We start from the raw sequence: 16,430 nt of genomic DNA, 5'->3' as shown, positions 1-16,430 counted from the left end.
TACCTAACAACTTGAGTGAATTTTTTTTTGGCTGTGCCGTGCTACTTGTGGGATCTTAGTTCTCCAACCAGGGATCAAACCCAGGCCCTCTGAAGTGGGAGCATGGAGTCCTAACCACTGGACTGCCAAGGAATTTCCTCGAATGATCTTTTATTTTTTTTCCCCTCTTTTTATTGAAAACACTTGTCCAAAAAAATCACTCAGAAAGCTCAGGAAGAATTCAAAAAACATTTAACAAATATCAAACACACACAGGATAGAATCACTGTGAGTAGGGAGAAGGGAGGGGTTGACTTGACACTCAAGAGCCTCATCAAAAACAGCAGAGACTGGTGGAAACTGAGGAGCCACACACACTGACACGTGTGCAATTGCACTGCTTGACGAAGGGCAGGGCACAGACTGGGTCTAGATAATGGTTTCTTCCTTCAGCAGCGTCTCCTTCTGTGTGGAGCTCAGTTATCCTCCCAGACTATCCAGGTTTTCCAGGTACGAGATCTCTTGGGTGTCCTCAGTACTCTGGGAAATGGGCAACAAATGGCATCTAGGGCAGGCTCATCTGGATGAGGCAGATGGCACCAGCCACCATGAACAGAAGGATGCTGAAGCCCAGGATGTAGTAAGGCCACTGTATGGAGAACTGCGGGGGGCTGGGCTTCATCTGCAGACTCTGGATCTCCAGGGCGTGCAGCAACAAGGCCAGGAAGGCACAGGCCCCTGTGAGGAAACTGATGAAGGCTGACACAAAATTGTGCTTCCGGGTCCTCGGAAAGAGCTGAGACGCAAAGGACACCATGATGAAAGTGGTGAGAAAAGACAAGACGACGGCGGACAGCAGGGAGACTTGGCCGAGGATGACGTAAATGGATAAGGGTCGAGGCTTCCAGCACTTGATATCGAATGATCTTTTAAATCATAAGTGAGGTCATACTGGTTCCCCAACGTCCTCAAGGTAAATCCAGACTGTTGTGGGGCCTCTAAGACACAAGAGATGTGGCCTAGATGACCTCGTCTCCCACCTGTCCTGCCAGCCCTTCCTGCTCTGTTTCCACCACATCAGCCTCCCTGAGGATCCCTGGACATGCTCCCTCCTCTCTGGCCTTGGCCTCCTCTCCCAGCCTGCCTTCTCCATGGATGCTCCTCTCCCTTATTCACTTGAAAAACAGCTCAAATGTCACCTCCTCCCAGAAACCTGTGTCCTCTGGCTTCCCACTCACCCTTCTGAGGACCCATCACCACCTACTGTCCTTGTCTGTGACCAGTCCTGGTTCCCCACCCTTTTCCTGCCAGGGATGGATGGATGGGGCTGCCTCCAGCAGACAGGACCACCGAGGCTTCACCTGGCCCTCTCCCACTCTGTTCAGGGGTGCTGAGGGAGGGACAGTGTCTGAGAATCACGGGGTGCCAGAGGCCTCGCCCCAGTAACCAGTGAGCCAGGGGAGGAAGGACTCAGCTGAAACCCATTTCACAGAGGCCTCTTTCTGTGGTCAGAGGAAGGGGTGGAATCTGAGCTTCAACTCAGCTCACTGAATCTTAATCTGTTCGGCTCTGAGTCGGGCTCATTCCCTGAATAGAGCTCTCCTGGCGCTGGCTGGGAGCTAGGGCAGAGCCCAGAATTGTTGTCTTCATTCCTGGAGGGACGGGCACTGCTCTGAGAAAAAAAATCCCTCTAATAGATTGCAGAGGCTGGTGAGAACCATAGTGAATCCCAGTTCCTCACATATGGCACAGCTAGTTCCACTTTTGAAAGCAATGCAGTTCAAGCCTCAAAACCCAGAAAAATGGAAGCTTCCCTCACCCTGCCCCACCCCCACCATGGCTGGGAGGGGACAGAATAAAAAGTCTGCCCCTCAAGGTGCCTGTGGTCACACACCTCAGTACATGTCCACTGATTCATTCACCAGATACTCAGGAAGCTTTCGTGGAACCCCGTGTATGCTTGGCCCTGGGGGTACCAGGAATAAGGGGACAGAGGTCAGGCCCCCCAGTCCCTGAGCTCGGGGGCTCACTGTCAATGAGGACAGATCACCCCTGAGTCTCTACACCTCTTATGTCACCAATGCGAGTGACTGTGACTGTGTCTGTGTGCACATTGGTCTGTATGGGAGAATGTGTGTGTGCTGGTTAGGAAGGGCTTTGTAGGGACAGGGCAAGTTGGAGCCCCAACAAGGAGCCCCTTGTTGGGGCTCCTTCGGCAGGCAGGCAATGGGCAGGTCTTCAGAGGAGTGTCTGGGGAGAGAGCACAGCAGAGTTCAAGGTGCAGTAGGGAAGAGCAGCCTCCTTTGCTGGCAGGAAGCAGAAAGTGTGGTGGGAGAATTGTGTATGTGCTGGGGATGTGGGCACCTGGTGACGGGCTTTGGGCACTAGCTAAAGAGTATGGAGGGTGATAGAGAGCCTGAGCTTTAAGCTGGGGAATTCTGTGGTCATGCCTTTGGTTTGCAAAGGTCAGGCAGTGTTTAGGGGGGACAGGTAGAGGCAGCAAGGTGGCTGCTATCATTTCCCTGCTAAAGTCATGGTGGCCTGGGCCAGAATGGGGGCAGTAGAGATAGAGACATCTAAGAGAGGCTCAGGAGGTAGAATGGAGGGCTGGGGGCTGATGGGATGTGAGGTCTAGGGAGGCCAGCATTCTAGATCATGCCAGAGTTTTGGGTCTGGGTGATGGGTGGATGATGGTATTTTTCAATGATGTGGAGAGGCCTGGAGGGGCAGGTTATGGGAAGGTGATATGGTCAGTTTGGGCAGGGGGCCTCTGAGGGGTCTGGGGACTAGCCATTCAGGAGGAGATAGCCAGAAGGCAGCTGGACACATGCACAGAGGAAAGAGGGATCAAGGCTAGAGACAGTTCAGAGGTGATGATGGTCAACTGGTTTACCAAGAGGTCAAATGAGAGGAGGAGCAGAACTCCATGCTCTGCTAAGGCACTTCAGCGAGTGCTGGGGGCAGTTGTAGGCTTGAAAGAGGGTAAATCTTGGGCTGCAGGTATGCCTGTTCCTACCACCAACTCCATTCACCTTCAGTCCCAGCCTGGACCACCTCCAATCACAGCTCCTGCCCACTGTGTGTGTCTGAGAGTTGGGCATAATAGGGAGTGAGGGTTTTGTATCTCTGAATAGGGAAAAGTGCTCAACACAGTAGTCACAGAGGGCTGGGGTAAGGCACCAGAAAAGCCAGTCCGTTCTCCAGTAGTAGGAGCCTCCTTGGCTCAAACCTACATACACTGCCCCCAAGAGCCGTCAGGAGTTTCATCCCTGTGCCAGCAGTGGTCATCATCTCTGGGCATAATTTCAGCCGGCTTTATTTTCTTCTTTGTATTTACTTATTCCAAGAATGGTTTTGCAGTAAACATGTCACCGTTTTCAAAGACACCATGGCCACTTACGCCATGCATTCAGGCGTTTCCAGGCCCGCTGCTACACCAGGTGGGGGTAAGCTTCTACTCCAGGCACATTAGGTGACTTCCCTGGGTTCTCTCTCCCAGGTGGGGCCATCTCTGCCACTGTTCCTGCTGAGCCAACTTTGGCCTCTAGGGGGACCTGTGATCAGGGCCTTGGTGGGGTGGGGTGGGGTGACTGTGTCCCTCAGGCTGGGCAAGGCGCTCTTCCTTCCTTCCTGAGACTCCCTTCTCCTAAGGGACAAGTGGGAGGGATGACCATGCCTCTCCCAGATCATGGGATGAGTTGCTCCCCTGGGACCCTTTCAGGCCAGGCCCCCTGGCAAAGGCTACAGTGTGTGGGGCATAGTTTACTTCTGAGTTCCTACTGCTAGAACTGTTCTGACAGAGATTTGGAGGGCGTCGAGGTGGGCAAGGTCCTAGCCACTGGGCATCCGGCAATACCCACCACACGTGGGATGACGACCTGGAGGCCAACCATCTTCATCAAACCGACCCTCACCCTGCCCTAGCCAAGCCCGAGATATATGGTGTTGGTCTTTGGCGCCACCGTGTGGGAAGTCTCCACACTGCAGTAACAAACAGGCTTCACAAAATACCACCAAACTCCAGGGGGTGCCCACTTATCCCAAGTTACATTTTTGTGGAAAGGTGTGCACACTGGAGTGTGCAGTGCACAAGTTCTTCAGCACTATGCAGCGGTCTTGCTCACACTCAGATTACATATCATGGTCACTGGCGAAGCCCACTACCACCATTAAACCCCCCTTCACTGCTCAAGCTTCTTTGTAAAGTTCCTTGACTTTCAGCTTCTCAGTCCTCTCTGCCTTTGACTTGATCGGTGCTGATCATGGATGATCCGCCCCCCTCTTCTGAAACTTCTCTGGCTGCTGTGACTGCTCCTCTTGGGTTTCTAGTTGCTGCTCTGGCTACATCTCTTGATGCTCCACCATGGTCTTCACAGGGTGTGAGGCCCCCTCCCCTCATCCTTGATTCTTTTCCCCAGCCCATCCTGACAAAGTCCAGGCCTTTGTTTCTGTTCCACAGTGATGCCTTGAGCCTTGGCTCCCCATCTCTTGTGCTATTTCCCCACTTAAGATGACCCTTGGGCATCCCAAACTCACTGTGTAAAGCCGGCCCCATCTCTCAGAACTGCTCTCCCTCCCAGGTTCTCAGGTTAGTCTGGGGGGCCTTTCCCCGGACACCTTTTCAGCCATTAGGTCTGCCCCATCCTCCCTGCCCCTTGGCCAAGGCACCACCTGCAGTCCTCCCCTTGGTTTCACCCAGCCTGGTCCATTCCCCACAGAGCTGCTGGATGGCTCCGGCATTATCAGGCCCTGTCCCTTCTCGCTTCCCTGCTGGTCCTAACTCTCTGGCCAGTTCCTCCCCATGAGGTCCCAGCTCCAGCCAGAATGAACTTCTTTGTTCCCTGAATACATCCTGCTTTCCTATGTCCCCGTGTCCTTGCACAAGCTGTTGTAGCATCTTTTTTTCTCTTTCCTTCACCTGGTGCCTCCCGTCCACCCTTCAGGTCTCAGTTCAGATACTACCTCCTCTGGATCCCAGGCCAGGTCAGCAACCTCTTCTTTGGTCTCACAATGCCCTGTGCTTCTCCCGCCACAGCCCTTGTCTGCTTCCTCTCCCCAAAGGGTAACCTGCTCCTCTCCAGGTACCTGACACCAAGGCTAGTTCTAGATCGGGTCAACAGGCTCTGTGCCCAGTTCCCACACTCAGAGGCCCTAGATCTCCAAAGTCATCAAGCTGCAGAGAGAGCAAGGCCAGGCCTGAGGCCAGTGAATCTGTGGCCAGGCTGGGATGGGGACCAAGAGGCTTACCTTCCCTCCCAGGGCTGCCCTGCTCCCCAAGATGTCATTGTTGAATTGAGTCAGGATCCTGGAGGGCCCAAAGGGCTCTGACCAGCAGAGAGTTGGCAAGTCTCTAGCCTGGGGGGAAGGAGGCCATCAGCCCAGGCTCTTTGGAAGCCCAGAGAGCTGGCGGAGGCTATCCCAGGAGGCAGACTGGTGTGAGAGGGACTCCGGGCCAGCACATCTGATTAAAGTGTCTAACAAGACTCCTTTCTCCCACAGAGCTGTGCAGTGGGAGTGTGGCCTGGATGTCATACAGGGAGGGCCTGAGGGCAGTGGTGGCAGCTGTGTGGGCCCCTGGGTTAATTATTAATATCCCCAGAGTCACATGGAAGAGAATGTGCTGAGGGAGGACCTCCCCCACCTGGCCTCGCTTCTTGGCCAGAATCTCTCCAGGACTCATCCGGCTCCGCACCAGGCTCGAGTCGGAAGATCAGCTCGGTCTTCCCTAAGGCCTCAGCTAGCTCATCCCACTCTGGCCCCCAAGGGACTCCCGACTCTTCCCTGAGACTTTTCTGTGAGTTCCCATCTCTGGGCCTTCGCTCTTGCTGTGCCCTCTGCCTGCTCTGTGGCTGGGCCCAGCTCACTTCCTCAGGGAGCTCAGTAAACACTGGCGAATTGAATTGCTCAGAAAATAAACAAAGTGTCAAATGTACTGCCTGGCACTTAGGAGATGTACCTCCCTAAATTGGCTAAGCAAACAAATAATCCAAAATGAGAAAAGAGAAAGGATCCATCCAGTCCTTTCTTGTGCTTCTGTTCCCCAAACTGCTCTCCATTCATTTCTTCCAAGGAGTCCTGCTCTCTCTGATCCAGGCCTCTGCCTGAAATTTAGCCTGACCTTCAATGTGTCTGAACAGTCCTATTCTAGGTGTCAAGAAGCCTTTGAGGCTCAGCACAGTGGCTCACACCTTGAATCTTCCTCCTTGTCGCCTGGCACAAATGCGATGACTTGCTCAGTGGCTGTGAGTTCTGTTGGATTAGGACTGGCTGCGGGGCCTTGAAACTCTGGGGGATTTTCTCCCTCGCTAAAGCTGCCTGGGTAATTTGCCAACTTGGTTGCATCAGTCATTCTAAATTGCCCCAATGCACAGGCTCTCACTTGAGCCCTGTCTGGTCCCTTGCTATTTCTCTAGTCTTTCTCACTGTCTCACTATTGTTTTTCTCCAGTTTCCACAAAAGCATAGAGTCTTGACAGCTTCACACAGAAGCTGAAAACCTTCTCCAAGCCTCCTCCTTGCTTGTTTCCTGGAGTCTGTCTTCCATCTCTCTTGGCTTATAAAGCCAGTGACTCATTTACTGAGCCAGGAGTCTCCACAGGGCTTTCTTTCTTGTAGGAAATGTGAAAGGAGCAGGTGACACCGTCCTTCATGCCCACCCTCTCCTGGCCCTGGCTTTTAAAATCTAAACCCCCAGATATGTTGTATTATGAGTGGTGGTGGAATTGCTGGTTTTCCCCTTGACATAGGCAGCCCTCCTTAAACCAGGGCCCTTGTATCCCCAGTGCCAGATTCCCAAACTCCAAACTCCACAAGGGCACAGAATCACCTGTTTCCTTGCTAAGCTTTCACATAATCACAACCTCTGGCTCTCCCTGGAAATCTAGAAAACTATAGAAATATATCTAGTGCCCTTTCAAGATGCCAAACCTTCTCATCCTTCTTAGGTACTAGAAATCATGAAGTGAAGTGAAGTTGCTCAGTCGTGTCCAACTCTTTGCAACCCCACGGACTGTAGCCTACCAGGCTCCTCAGTCCATGGAATTTTCCAGGCAAGAATACTGGAGTGGGTTGCCATTTCCTTCTCCAGGGGATCTTCCCGACCCAGGGACTGAACCCGGGTCTTCCGCATTGCAGGCAGATGCTTTACCATCTGAGCCACCAGGGCACGCATAATTTCTAATTTGTGATAGAAATTTTCAAATGAAGATGATAGGGTTGCTCATCAGCTGTCCCTGGCAGGAATTTTCAGACCAAACTGGTGGAATCGTACAGACATCACCCACACTCACCCAGATGACCTGGGAGTATATGGGTGCCTATCTGTGTGAATTCTGAGAGACTCTGTTGCAGGTGGGCTGGGGGTGGGATGGGATATTAGGGACTGTTGATGCAATTGTTTGGATGCGGGTTGAATGAAGAGTGTGCAAAAACCTTAGTGGGTGTTTGAAAGCCTAGGTATGTGTTTGTGTTAAGCTCCTGAGGGTCAAAGACACTGCTTGAATAAAAAATGCTTTGCATTTTTTAACTGTTTTCATTTCAGTGAAGCAAAACAGAGGGATGGCTCATGGATAGTGAGTTAATCAGGCTTAAATGAAGTCTAAAGAACAATGTTGGAGGAGTCCAATAACTCTTATCATCATCATCATAGTCACCATCAACAGAGGGTGACAATACTCCTCATTTTTGAGGACCTAACAAGTAGCATTCTGCTGTGCATACACACACACACACACACACACACACACACACACACACACACATCATGGCACATATAGATCAAGGCAGTCTTATCATCTATGGGTCCTCTATTCTGCACTTGTCTTGGAACCTTTAGCCCAGGACCTGTTTTGTGAGATTCAGTGCAAAATAAAAGTGCAGAGCACCTTGCTCAGAACAATTATGAATTTCAAGATGGCAACAGCAGAGCATTAAACAACTGTGGGGCCCTTTCGAGCAGGCTGTGACAAAACAGCTCTCAGGCCCATGAAGCAGCTCCCGCTATCACCTCTGGCTACGTGCACTGCTCAAATTTTTCTCCACTGGGGAGACTTCCTCTCACAGCTGGGGGTGTAATGGAACAGCAGTTCATTTTCAGTTTGTCTCCTTCATACCAAGATAATGTGCCCTTGAACCAAGCTTGGGGCTTCTCCCCTTCTATTAGCCATTTTCTGGATACCCCACATAATGTATGGGTGTGAGATGATGCAAGAGGCATCAGGGCAACAGTGTTAGGCAACACTGGTGTTTGAGCCATCTGTTTATAGAGATTAGTTATACTATTTGGATCTGCCTAAGCTTGATCTGGGATATACAACATCTAAATAATGATGGGCTGGATGCCTGGCCTGACCAACCTAATGATTCTGTGGGTCTGCCAGCACCCAGTTCATGACAGACAGTTCTAGCCACATGGTCACATGACCACCCAGAGTCATGAACTCAGTCAATTCCAAGGTCAGCAATTACTCTTCTAATGTTGCTGGGGCTTGCCCAAGGCTCCCTATAGCATCTTCCTCCACGATGGAATCTACCTTATTGTTTTACATAAGTGGCAGGACTGTTCATACTGTAGCCTTGGACCTGCTGCAGAGTTCGTTCCAGTTCTAAAAATCACTCAAACGGACTTCCCTGGTGGATGAGTGGCTAAGACTCCATGCTTTCAATGCAGGGGACCCAGCTTCGATCCCAGGTCAGGGAACTGGATCCCACATGCCACAACTAAGACCTAGCACGGTCAAATAAATAAATGTTTAAAACTAAATAAATACATAAAATTAAAAAAAAATCACTCAAAATTAGCACATCACCTGATAAATGATTGGGATAGAGTGCCAAAAATGGTGCATTCTTCCTCCACAATCCAAACAGGAACAGAGGCATGAAAACAGAGGAAAGCCAGAAAGCAAGTAGTAAAATCCTGGAACTAAGTCAACCATATCAATAATGTGTGTAATGACTAGATGTAAATGTGCTAAAATACCAACTAAAGGGCAGAGATCCTCCAGTGAACAGAAAAGACCCAACTATTAATATATGCTGTCTATAAATATGCTCACTTTAAATATAAAGACACAAATCAGGTGAAAGTAAAGAATGGATAAAGATATGCTAAGCTGGCAGTGAGCCTAGGAGAGCTGTGGTGGTGGTAACGCTATCAGACATGGTGGACTTTTAAGGGGATGAGTGTTATCCAAGCTACACAGGGAACTCCCTATGGCTACAATCATAATAATCATACATGCATGTGTGTGTGTGCGCAGCAACAGAGCTTCGAAACATTTGAAGAAAAAAACTGACCAAAACAGGGGAGGACTAGGCTAATCTATAACAATCACTGAAGCTTTTTACACCCCACACCATCAGAGGACAGAATAGCTCTGGACTAAATAATAAGGAAACACACAGAAGAGCAGAACATTGTCAACCACCCTGATTGGAAGTGACATTTACGAGGATGAAACTCAACAGCTGCAGCAGTCACTTTCTTTTCCAGCAAATGTGCTACCTTCACCATGATAGACCATATGTTCACCCACCAAACGATATTCATAAAATTTAAAGAATGTGCCAAGTATGTCCTCTGCCCACAGTGGAAGGAAATGAAAATAAATGACAATGAGATACATGGAAAAATCTTAAATATTTGGAAATCATACAACACACATAAAGAATCCATATGTCAGAGACATATTAAGGGAAATTAGAAAATATTCTGAATGAAGTGATATAAAACCTAACCATATCAAAACTTGTGGGATATCCTGGGGCAGTGGTTAAGGGAAATTTATGGCTTAAAACACATTGTAAAAAAAAAGAAAACATATTGTAGAAAAAAAAATAAAGTGGGGAGATTAGTCCACCAGTGTTCTCATGGCTTCGTGGTGACAATGCGGAGGAGGAGCACTGCAGGGCAAGAGACTCCTTTCTCTTGGTTTTCCTGCCTACATGCTCCCACCCCCTCACACAGTAGCCTGCAATCTCTAAAATACAAAACTACTGTGTCTCTCCCTTGCTCTAAACCCTCCCACCGCTCCCCACTGCTTCAGGGTGAAACTCAAGATGGACCTCAGCAAGGTGACCTTTTATGACTTTGCTCCTACTCACCTTTATCTCTCATGCCTCTGGGTGCTGTTTGCCTGTGTGCTACATCTGGCTTTCTGAACTGTCCCTTGAAGTCGGAAGCATTTTTTTCCTCCTCTCCTTTTCCCCTAGAACTAGGGTTGCCAGATAAAATACAGGACTCCCAGTTAAACCTGAATTTCAAATAAATAATGAACAACTTTTCAGTATAAGAATGTCCCCAATATTGCATGGGGCGCACACACACACACACACACACACACACACACACACATACATAAATATACACTAAAAAACTATTCACTGTTTATATGAAATTCAACTTTAACTGGATGTTAAATTTTTTATTTTTTATTTGCCAAATCTGGCGACCTTGGCCAGAAGAGGTACCTGGTACTCCATCTGCCCTTCTCTGCTTCTCTGCATGGGTGACTCCTTTTCCAGAGTCAGGTCTCAGCTTAGAAATAACATACCCGCCCCCCGCCCCAGCCCCTCGAAAGACAGTTCTCCCTCCCCCTTTCTCAGGCTGAGGCTACAGCCGTTTCATTTCTGCGCCTGAGCTGTGCCCACCAGGCAGGGTAGGTCCACCTCATTCACTGCTAATTCCTCACCCTGTGGCACAGTGTCCAGCACTTGGTGGCCACTCAATAGGTACTCGTTGAAGGAATAAGCACTGATTTAGGACCCAGCTGTGGGGATAGCGAGCTGGCCCCTTCCGCTCCCTCCGCCCCCAGTGGGGGATGCATCAGTTATCTATCACTGCAAACAAACCACTCCTGACATTAGTAACTTAAAAAATACCGCAAGCATGTAGTCTGCTCACGAATCTACAAAATGAGCCGAACTCAGTGGGGACAGTTCATCTCTGCATCCTGCACCCCCTCATCCCAACACATACATAGTTGGGGCAGGAGAATCCATGTCCAAGATAACTCACAGGGCCTTCAAGTGGGCACTCTATGCTGCTCCCCTTCACATGTGCCTCTCCATGGGGTGGCCTGGGCTTCCTTACAGCATGGCAGCTGGGTTCCAGTAGCAACATCTCAGAGGAGACAAAAAAGGGCAGATGCTTGTTTTCTAAGGCCTAGATCTGGAAACTAATACAGTGTGATTTCCACCATACTCTATCAGTTAAGTAGCTGCAGAGTCCATATTCAAGGAGATGGGTCATAGACCCCCATCTCTAAATGGAACAATGCTAAAGAATTTCATGACTGTGTTTTAAAGTGACCACAGGAGAGAACACTCACTACCAAGGAACTGACAGAGCCCAGCCCCAGCACCAGGCTGAGTGTGTAACGGGCTGCAGGATGCTATTCTTTCCATGGGTGGGTGTGCAGCAGACATGTCAGTATGTTCAAGGAATCTGGGAGTGAGATAGGGCAGGAAGGATGGAGGGAGGGAGCAAGGGAGTGAGAGAGATAAGGAAAGAGTCCTCCCTCGGAGGATGAAGGACATGAAGCCGCTCACCCAATGCAGGCACTCATGAGAACAGTACCTGAAAGAAGGCTGTGCAGCTGGCACCTGTCAGGGCTCCCTTGGGATGTTGTAAACAAAACATTCCAAGTTGAATTATTTTCTTTAGGTTTTGGAAAAAAAATCAGTCTATAGAAAGTTGACAGAATAGTCAAATGAACAATGCATACACCTGTCACCTAGCGTCGCCAATGGTTAACATTTTATTGCATTTGCAATTTGAAAGTAAGTTACAGATAAGGTATTTCCCTACCCAGTCCTTTGGCCTGCATTCCCTCCCGCCCCACCCTTGCCCCCTCCAGCAGTGTACTCTCTGCACCAGTGGTTTCAGCCAGGGGTGATTCTGTCCCCCAGGGGATAGCTGACAAAGTCAAACGGAGACTTTTTTTTGGCTGTTGGCTGTACCATGCGGCGTGTGGGATGCAGGATCTTAGTCCCCCAACCAGGGATTGAACCTGTGCCCCCTGCACTGGGAGCACAGAGTCTTAACCACTGGACCAGAGACATTTTTTAATTTACATTTTTTAAAAAATATATATTTTATTTATTTATTTGACTGCATGAGGTCTTAGTTACAGCACATGGGATCTTGTTCCCTGACCAGGGTTTGAACCCGGGCCCCCTGCATTGGAAGCACAGAGTCCTAGCCACTGAACCACCAGGGAAGTCCCTACATTTTTTTTTTAACTAAGAAAAAATTCACCATTTAACCATTTTAAAGTATTTCTCATGACGAGAGGCAACCTTCATTCCTGTGTGCTCAGTTGTGTCTGATCTTTGTGACTCCATGAACTGTAGGCCCGCCAGGTTCCTCTGTCCGTGGAATTTACCAGGCAAGAACAATGGAATAGATTGCCATTTCCTCCTCCGAAATCTTCCCAACCCAGGAACCAAACCCAAGTCTCCTGCACTGGCAGCCAGATTGTTTACCACTGCACCACCTGGGACTTTTTATTCCTAGCTAATCCCAAAACGGGATTCCCTGGTGGCTCAGACGATAAAGAGTCTGCCTGCAATGCGTGAGACCCGGTTCGATCCCTGGGTCGGGAAGATTCCCTGTACTCTTGCCTGGAAAATTCCATGGACAGAGGAGCCTGGTAGGCTACAGTCCATGGGGTCGCAAAGAGTCGGACACGACTGAGCAACTTCGCTTTCGCTAATCCCAAAACATCTCTGACTTTTCAGCTTGTTGCACCTGAACGGGTTTGGTGCTCCTGACACCTAGTGGGCAGGGACCAGAAACGCTGCTAAACTTCCAGAAGAGAGAATTATTGGGCCCCAAAATGTTGAGGCTGAGAGTCCCTCTACACCATCAGAGCACCACCATTACATTCAAGGAAATCAACGGCCATTCAGTCACTGGTCTCAAGAGTGTCCCTTCTAGCATTTTTATTTCAGTTCAGGAGGCAAGGTTTACATATTTGGTGGTCAGGTCTCTTTAGTCTCTTTTAATATAGAAGAGTCTTCTTTGCCCCACACTTGGCCTTTTTGTCTGATTACTTTTTGTAAGAGTCGAAGCCAGTTTTAGCACTGGATATAGTATTCTGGATTTACCTGATTGCTTCCTCAAGATCAGATTCGTGGTAAACCATGATGGTAAGAATACTAGTTTGACGATTACTGCATCACATCAGGGGGCTCATAAGATGAGGTTGCTATGCCATTTATGATATTGAAATTGGATGATGATGTAGCTCACAAGATAGAAGGTGCTGCCCTCCACACCCCACCAAGCATGGTGTCCAGGCAGCCCCCTAGTTGGCTCGACCTTTCTGAAGAGTAGTGATGGCCTGGGGAGGCTGACTCTCACCCAATAGGGAATCCTCAGGCCCTCCTCCCTTCTCCCCTTGACAAGGGGAAGGCCCCAAGAACCAGCAGTTCCTCTTGCTGACCCCAGGGAGCAGGCCCCAGCTGAGTCACTGAGAGGCCTTAGTTCCCAGGAAGAAGAAAACTGAAGGGCAGGCATGAGCTGGGCCCCTTGAGGCTGGGGGCAGGAAGCTGAGGGTATGGCTCAGAGGAGGCCAGGGGGTTGTGAAGCTGGAAACTCCAGGGCTCATTAGCATTCCTGTGATGAACAACTGTGCAAAAGCTGTACTGAGGTTACTCTCTACCTTCTTCCTTTCAGGATGCAGAGTTCACATACTGCAACTAAAGACCCCACAACTGCAATGAAGTTCTACATGCCAGAACTAAGACCTCGTGAAGCCAAATAAATAAATAAAATGACCCATTTAAAAAAATAATCAAAAGGCACTGTGTCAACATTCAACTGAAACAAGCCCTATTTCTGGAGTATTCAATTACATAAGCCAATACATTATGTTTACAACTTAAGACAGTTTGAATCAAGCTTTCTGTTCATTACAACTGCTGTCATCTCATTGACATCATTTTTTTTTACACTGTTTAAAAAAAATTCAATGACAACCAGGAAAATACTGCTTTTCTTCACATTCGTATGGAGTTTAGGAAATTCTTTTCTTTTCCCCAGGAGAAATAAGCTACAGACAAAACTAGAAGTAGAACCACACTGTAAAATCTGCAAATCCCAGAAGTCTACAACTTGAAGATTTCCCCAGGGACAGGGAAGAAAACAAGTGTCACAAGAGATGAGACAAACACACGTAAGGACAAGCCGGGGAAACAGTTTTCAGCACTGACCCAGACACTGCTAAGTCACTTCAGTCATGTCCGACTCTGTGCGACCCCATAGACAGCAGCCCACCGGGCTCCCCCATCCCTGGGATTCTCCAGGCAAGAACACTGGAGTGGGTTGCCATTTCCTTCTCCAATGCATGAAGGTGAAAAGTGAAAGTGCAGTCGCTCAGTCGTGTCCGACTCTTAGCGACCCCATGGACTGCAGCCCACCAGGCTCCTCCATCCATGGGATTTTCCAGGCAAGAGTACTGGAGTGGGGTGCCATTGCCTTCTCCAGACCCAGACACTAGGTACCCTTTTTCTCCTGGCACCCACTGCCACCACCTCCAGGGGGTGATTTCTGGTTTAAGGTGTGAAGAACTCTTCAAACAACACAAGCTGCTTTGAGGAGAGGTACAACGAGAGAGGTTCAAGTATGAGTAAGAATCATGCCAAAGTCCAAAGTGTGGGAAGAAGCCACAGTGAAAAGGAAACCCGTGTGACTACCACCCAGACAGAAAACACCTCCAGCGCTGCAGAAGTCTTCCTAGTTTCCCTCGCTCAGTCCATAATGCCCCAAGTTAATCACTATGGAGCTGTATCACCATTTATTATAGTTAATGGTTTTGAATGACTATAAGTAGAATCATACCATATTCACTCTTCTGTGGCTGACATCTTTCATTCAACCTTATGTATGTGAGATTCATCTGTGTTGTTGTGTACAGCAGTTCATTCACTTTTATTGCTGTGTAGTTTTCAGATGTATGAATACACCATTATTTACCCATTTTCCTGTTGATGGATATTTGGATTGTTCTTTGTTTTTAATCTTTGTGAATAAAGTTGCTAGGAACACTGTATATACGTGTCTTCTAGTAAACATTACACTCATCTCTCTCGGGCTTGTATCAAACAGTAAACTTGCTAGGTGGAAGGTCAGCTGTAGTAAACACCACAAAAAAGTAAACACACCACAGTGTTCTTTTTTCATGTTCTCTGCCCAGCATTAAGTGACGATAACCTTACGGAGGTAAGGACAGAAATGGTATGGACCGAACAGAGGCAGAATATATTAAGAAGAGGTGGCAAAAATACACAGAAGAACTATACAAAAAAGTTCTTCATGACCCAGATAACCACGATGGTGTATCACTCACCTAGAGCCACATCCTGGAACGTGAAGTCAAGTGAGCCTTGTGAAGCATCACTACAAACAAAGCTAGTGGAGGTGATGGAATTCCAGTGGAGCTATTTCAAATCCTAAAAGATGATGCTGCGAAAGTGCTGCACTCAATATGCCAGCAAATTTGGAGAACTCAGCAGTGGCCACAGGACTGGAAAAGGTCAGTTTTCATTCCAATCCCAAAGAAAGGCAATGCCAAAGAATGTTCAAACTACTGCACAATTGCACTCATTTCACATGCTAGCAAAGTAATGCTCAAAATTCTCCAAGCCAGGCTTCAACAGTATGTGAACTGTGAACTTCTAGATGTTCAAGCTGGATTTAGAAAAGGCAGAGGAATCAGAGATCAAATTGCCAACATCTGTTGGATCTCGAGAAACCAAGAGAATTCCAGAAAAACATCTACTTCTGCTTTATTGACTATACCAGAGCCTTTGACTGTGTGGATCACAACAAACTGGAAAATTCTTCAAGAGATGGGAATACCAGACCACCTGACCTGCCCCTGAGAAATCTGTATGCAGGTCAAGAAGCAACTGGACATGGTTCCAGTTTGGAACTGGACATGGAACAGACTGGTTCCAAATCGGGAAACGAGAACATCAAGGCTGTGTCACCTTGCTTATTTAACTTATATGCAGAGTACATCATGAGAAATGCCAGGCTGGATGAAGCACAAGCTGGAATCAATATTGCCAGGAGAAATATCAGCAACCTCAGATGCACAGATGACACCACCCTTACAGCAGAAAGCAAAGAAGAACTAAAGAGCCTCTTGATGAAAGTCAAAGAGGAGAGTGAAAAAGTTGGCTTAAAACTCAACATTCAAAAAACTAAGATCATGGCATCTGGTCCCATCATTCCATGGCAAATAGATGGGGAAACAATGGACACAGTTCAGTTCAGTTCTGCCGCTCAGTTGTGTCCCACTCTTTGCAACCCCATGAATCTCAGCACGCCAAGCCTCCCTGTCCATCACCAACTCCCGGAGTTTACTCCAACTCATGTCCATCGAGTCGGTGATGCCATTCAGCCATCTCATCTTCTGTCGTCCCCTTCTCCTCCTGCCCCCA

At 48.4% G+C, this 16,430-nt stretch overlaps 1 non-coding gene and 1 pseudogene across 1 annotated transcript; both read right to left on the bottom strand.

Moving 5' to 3' along the window:
- Positions 1 to 214: 214 nt before the first annotated feature.
- On the bottom strand, positions 215 to 913 carry LOC133055046 (transmembrane protein 225B-like; annotated as a pseudogene).
- An 11,213-nt stretch (positions 914 to 12,126) lies between these two features.
- On the bottom strand, positions 12,127 to 12,199 carry TRNAG-UCC (transfer RNA glycine (anticodon UCC)). The gene has a single exon. It is a non-coding gene; the product is annotated as a tRNA-Gly (tRNA).
- Between the last annotated feature and the right edge of the window lie 4,231 nt (positions 12,200 to 16,430).

The sequence above is a fragment of the Dama dama genome, chromosome 4 (assembly GCF_033118175.1).
Source record: "Dama dama isolate Ldn47 chromosome 4, ASM3311817v1, whole genome shotgun sequence".
Taxonomy (NCBI): Eukaryota; Metazoa; Chordata; class Mammalia; order Artiodactyla; family Cervidae; genus Dama; species Dama dama.
Note: the sequence above shows the minus strand (reverse complement) of the source record. Positions and strands in the feature narration are given on the sequence as shown.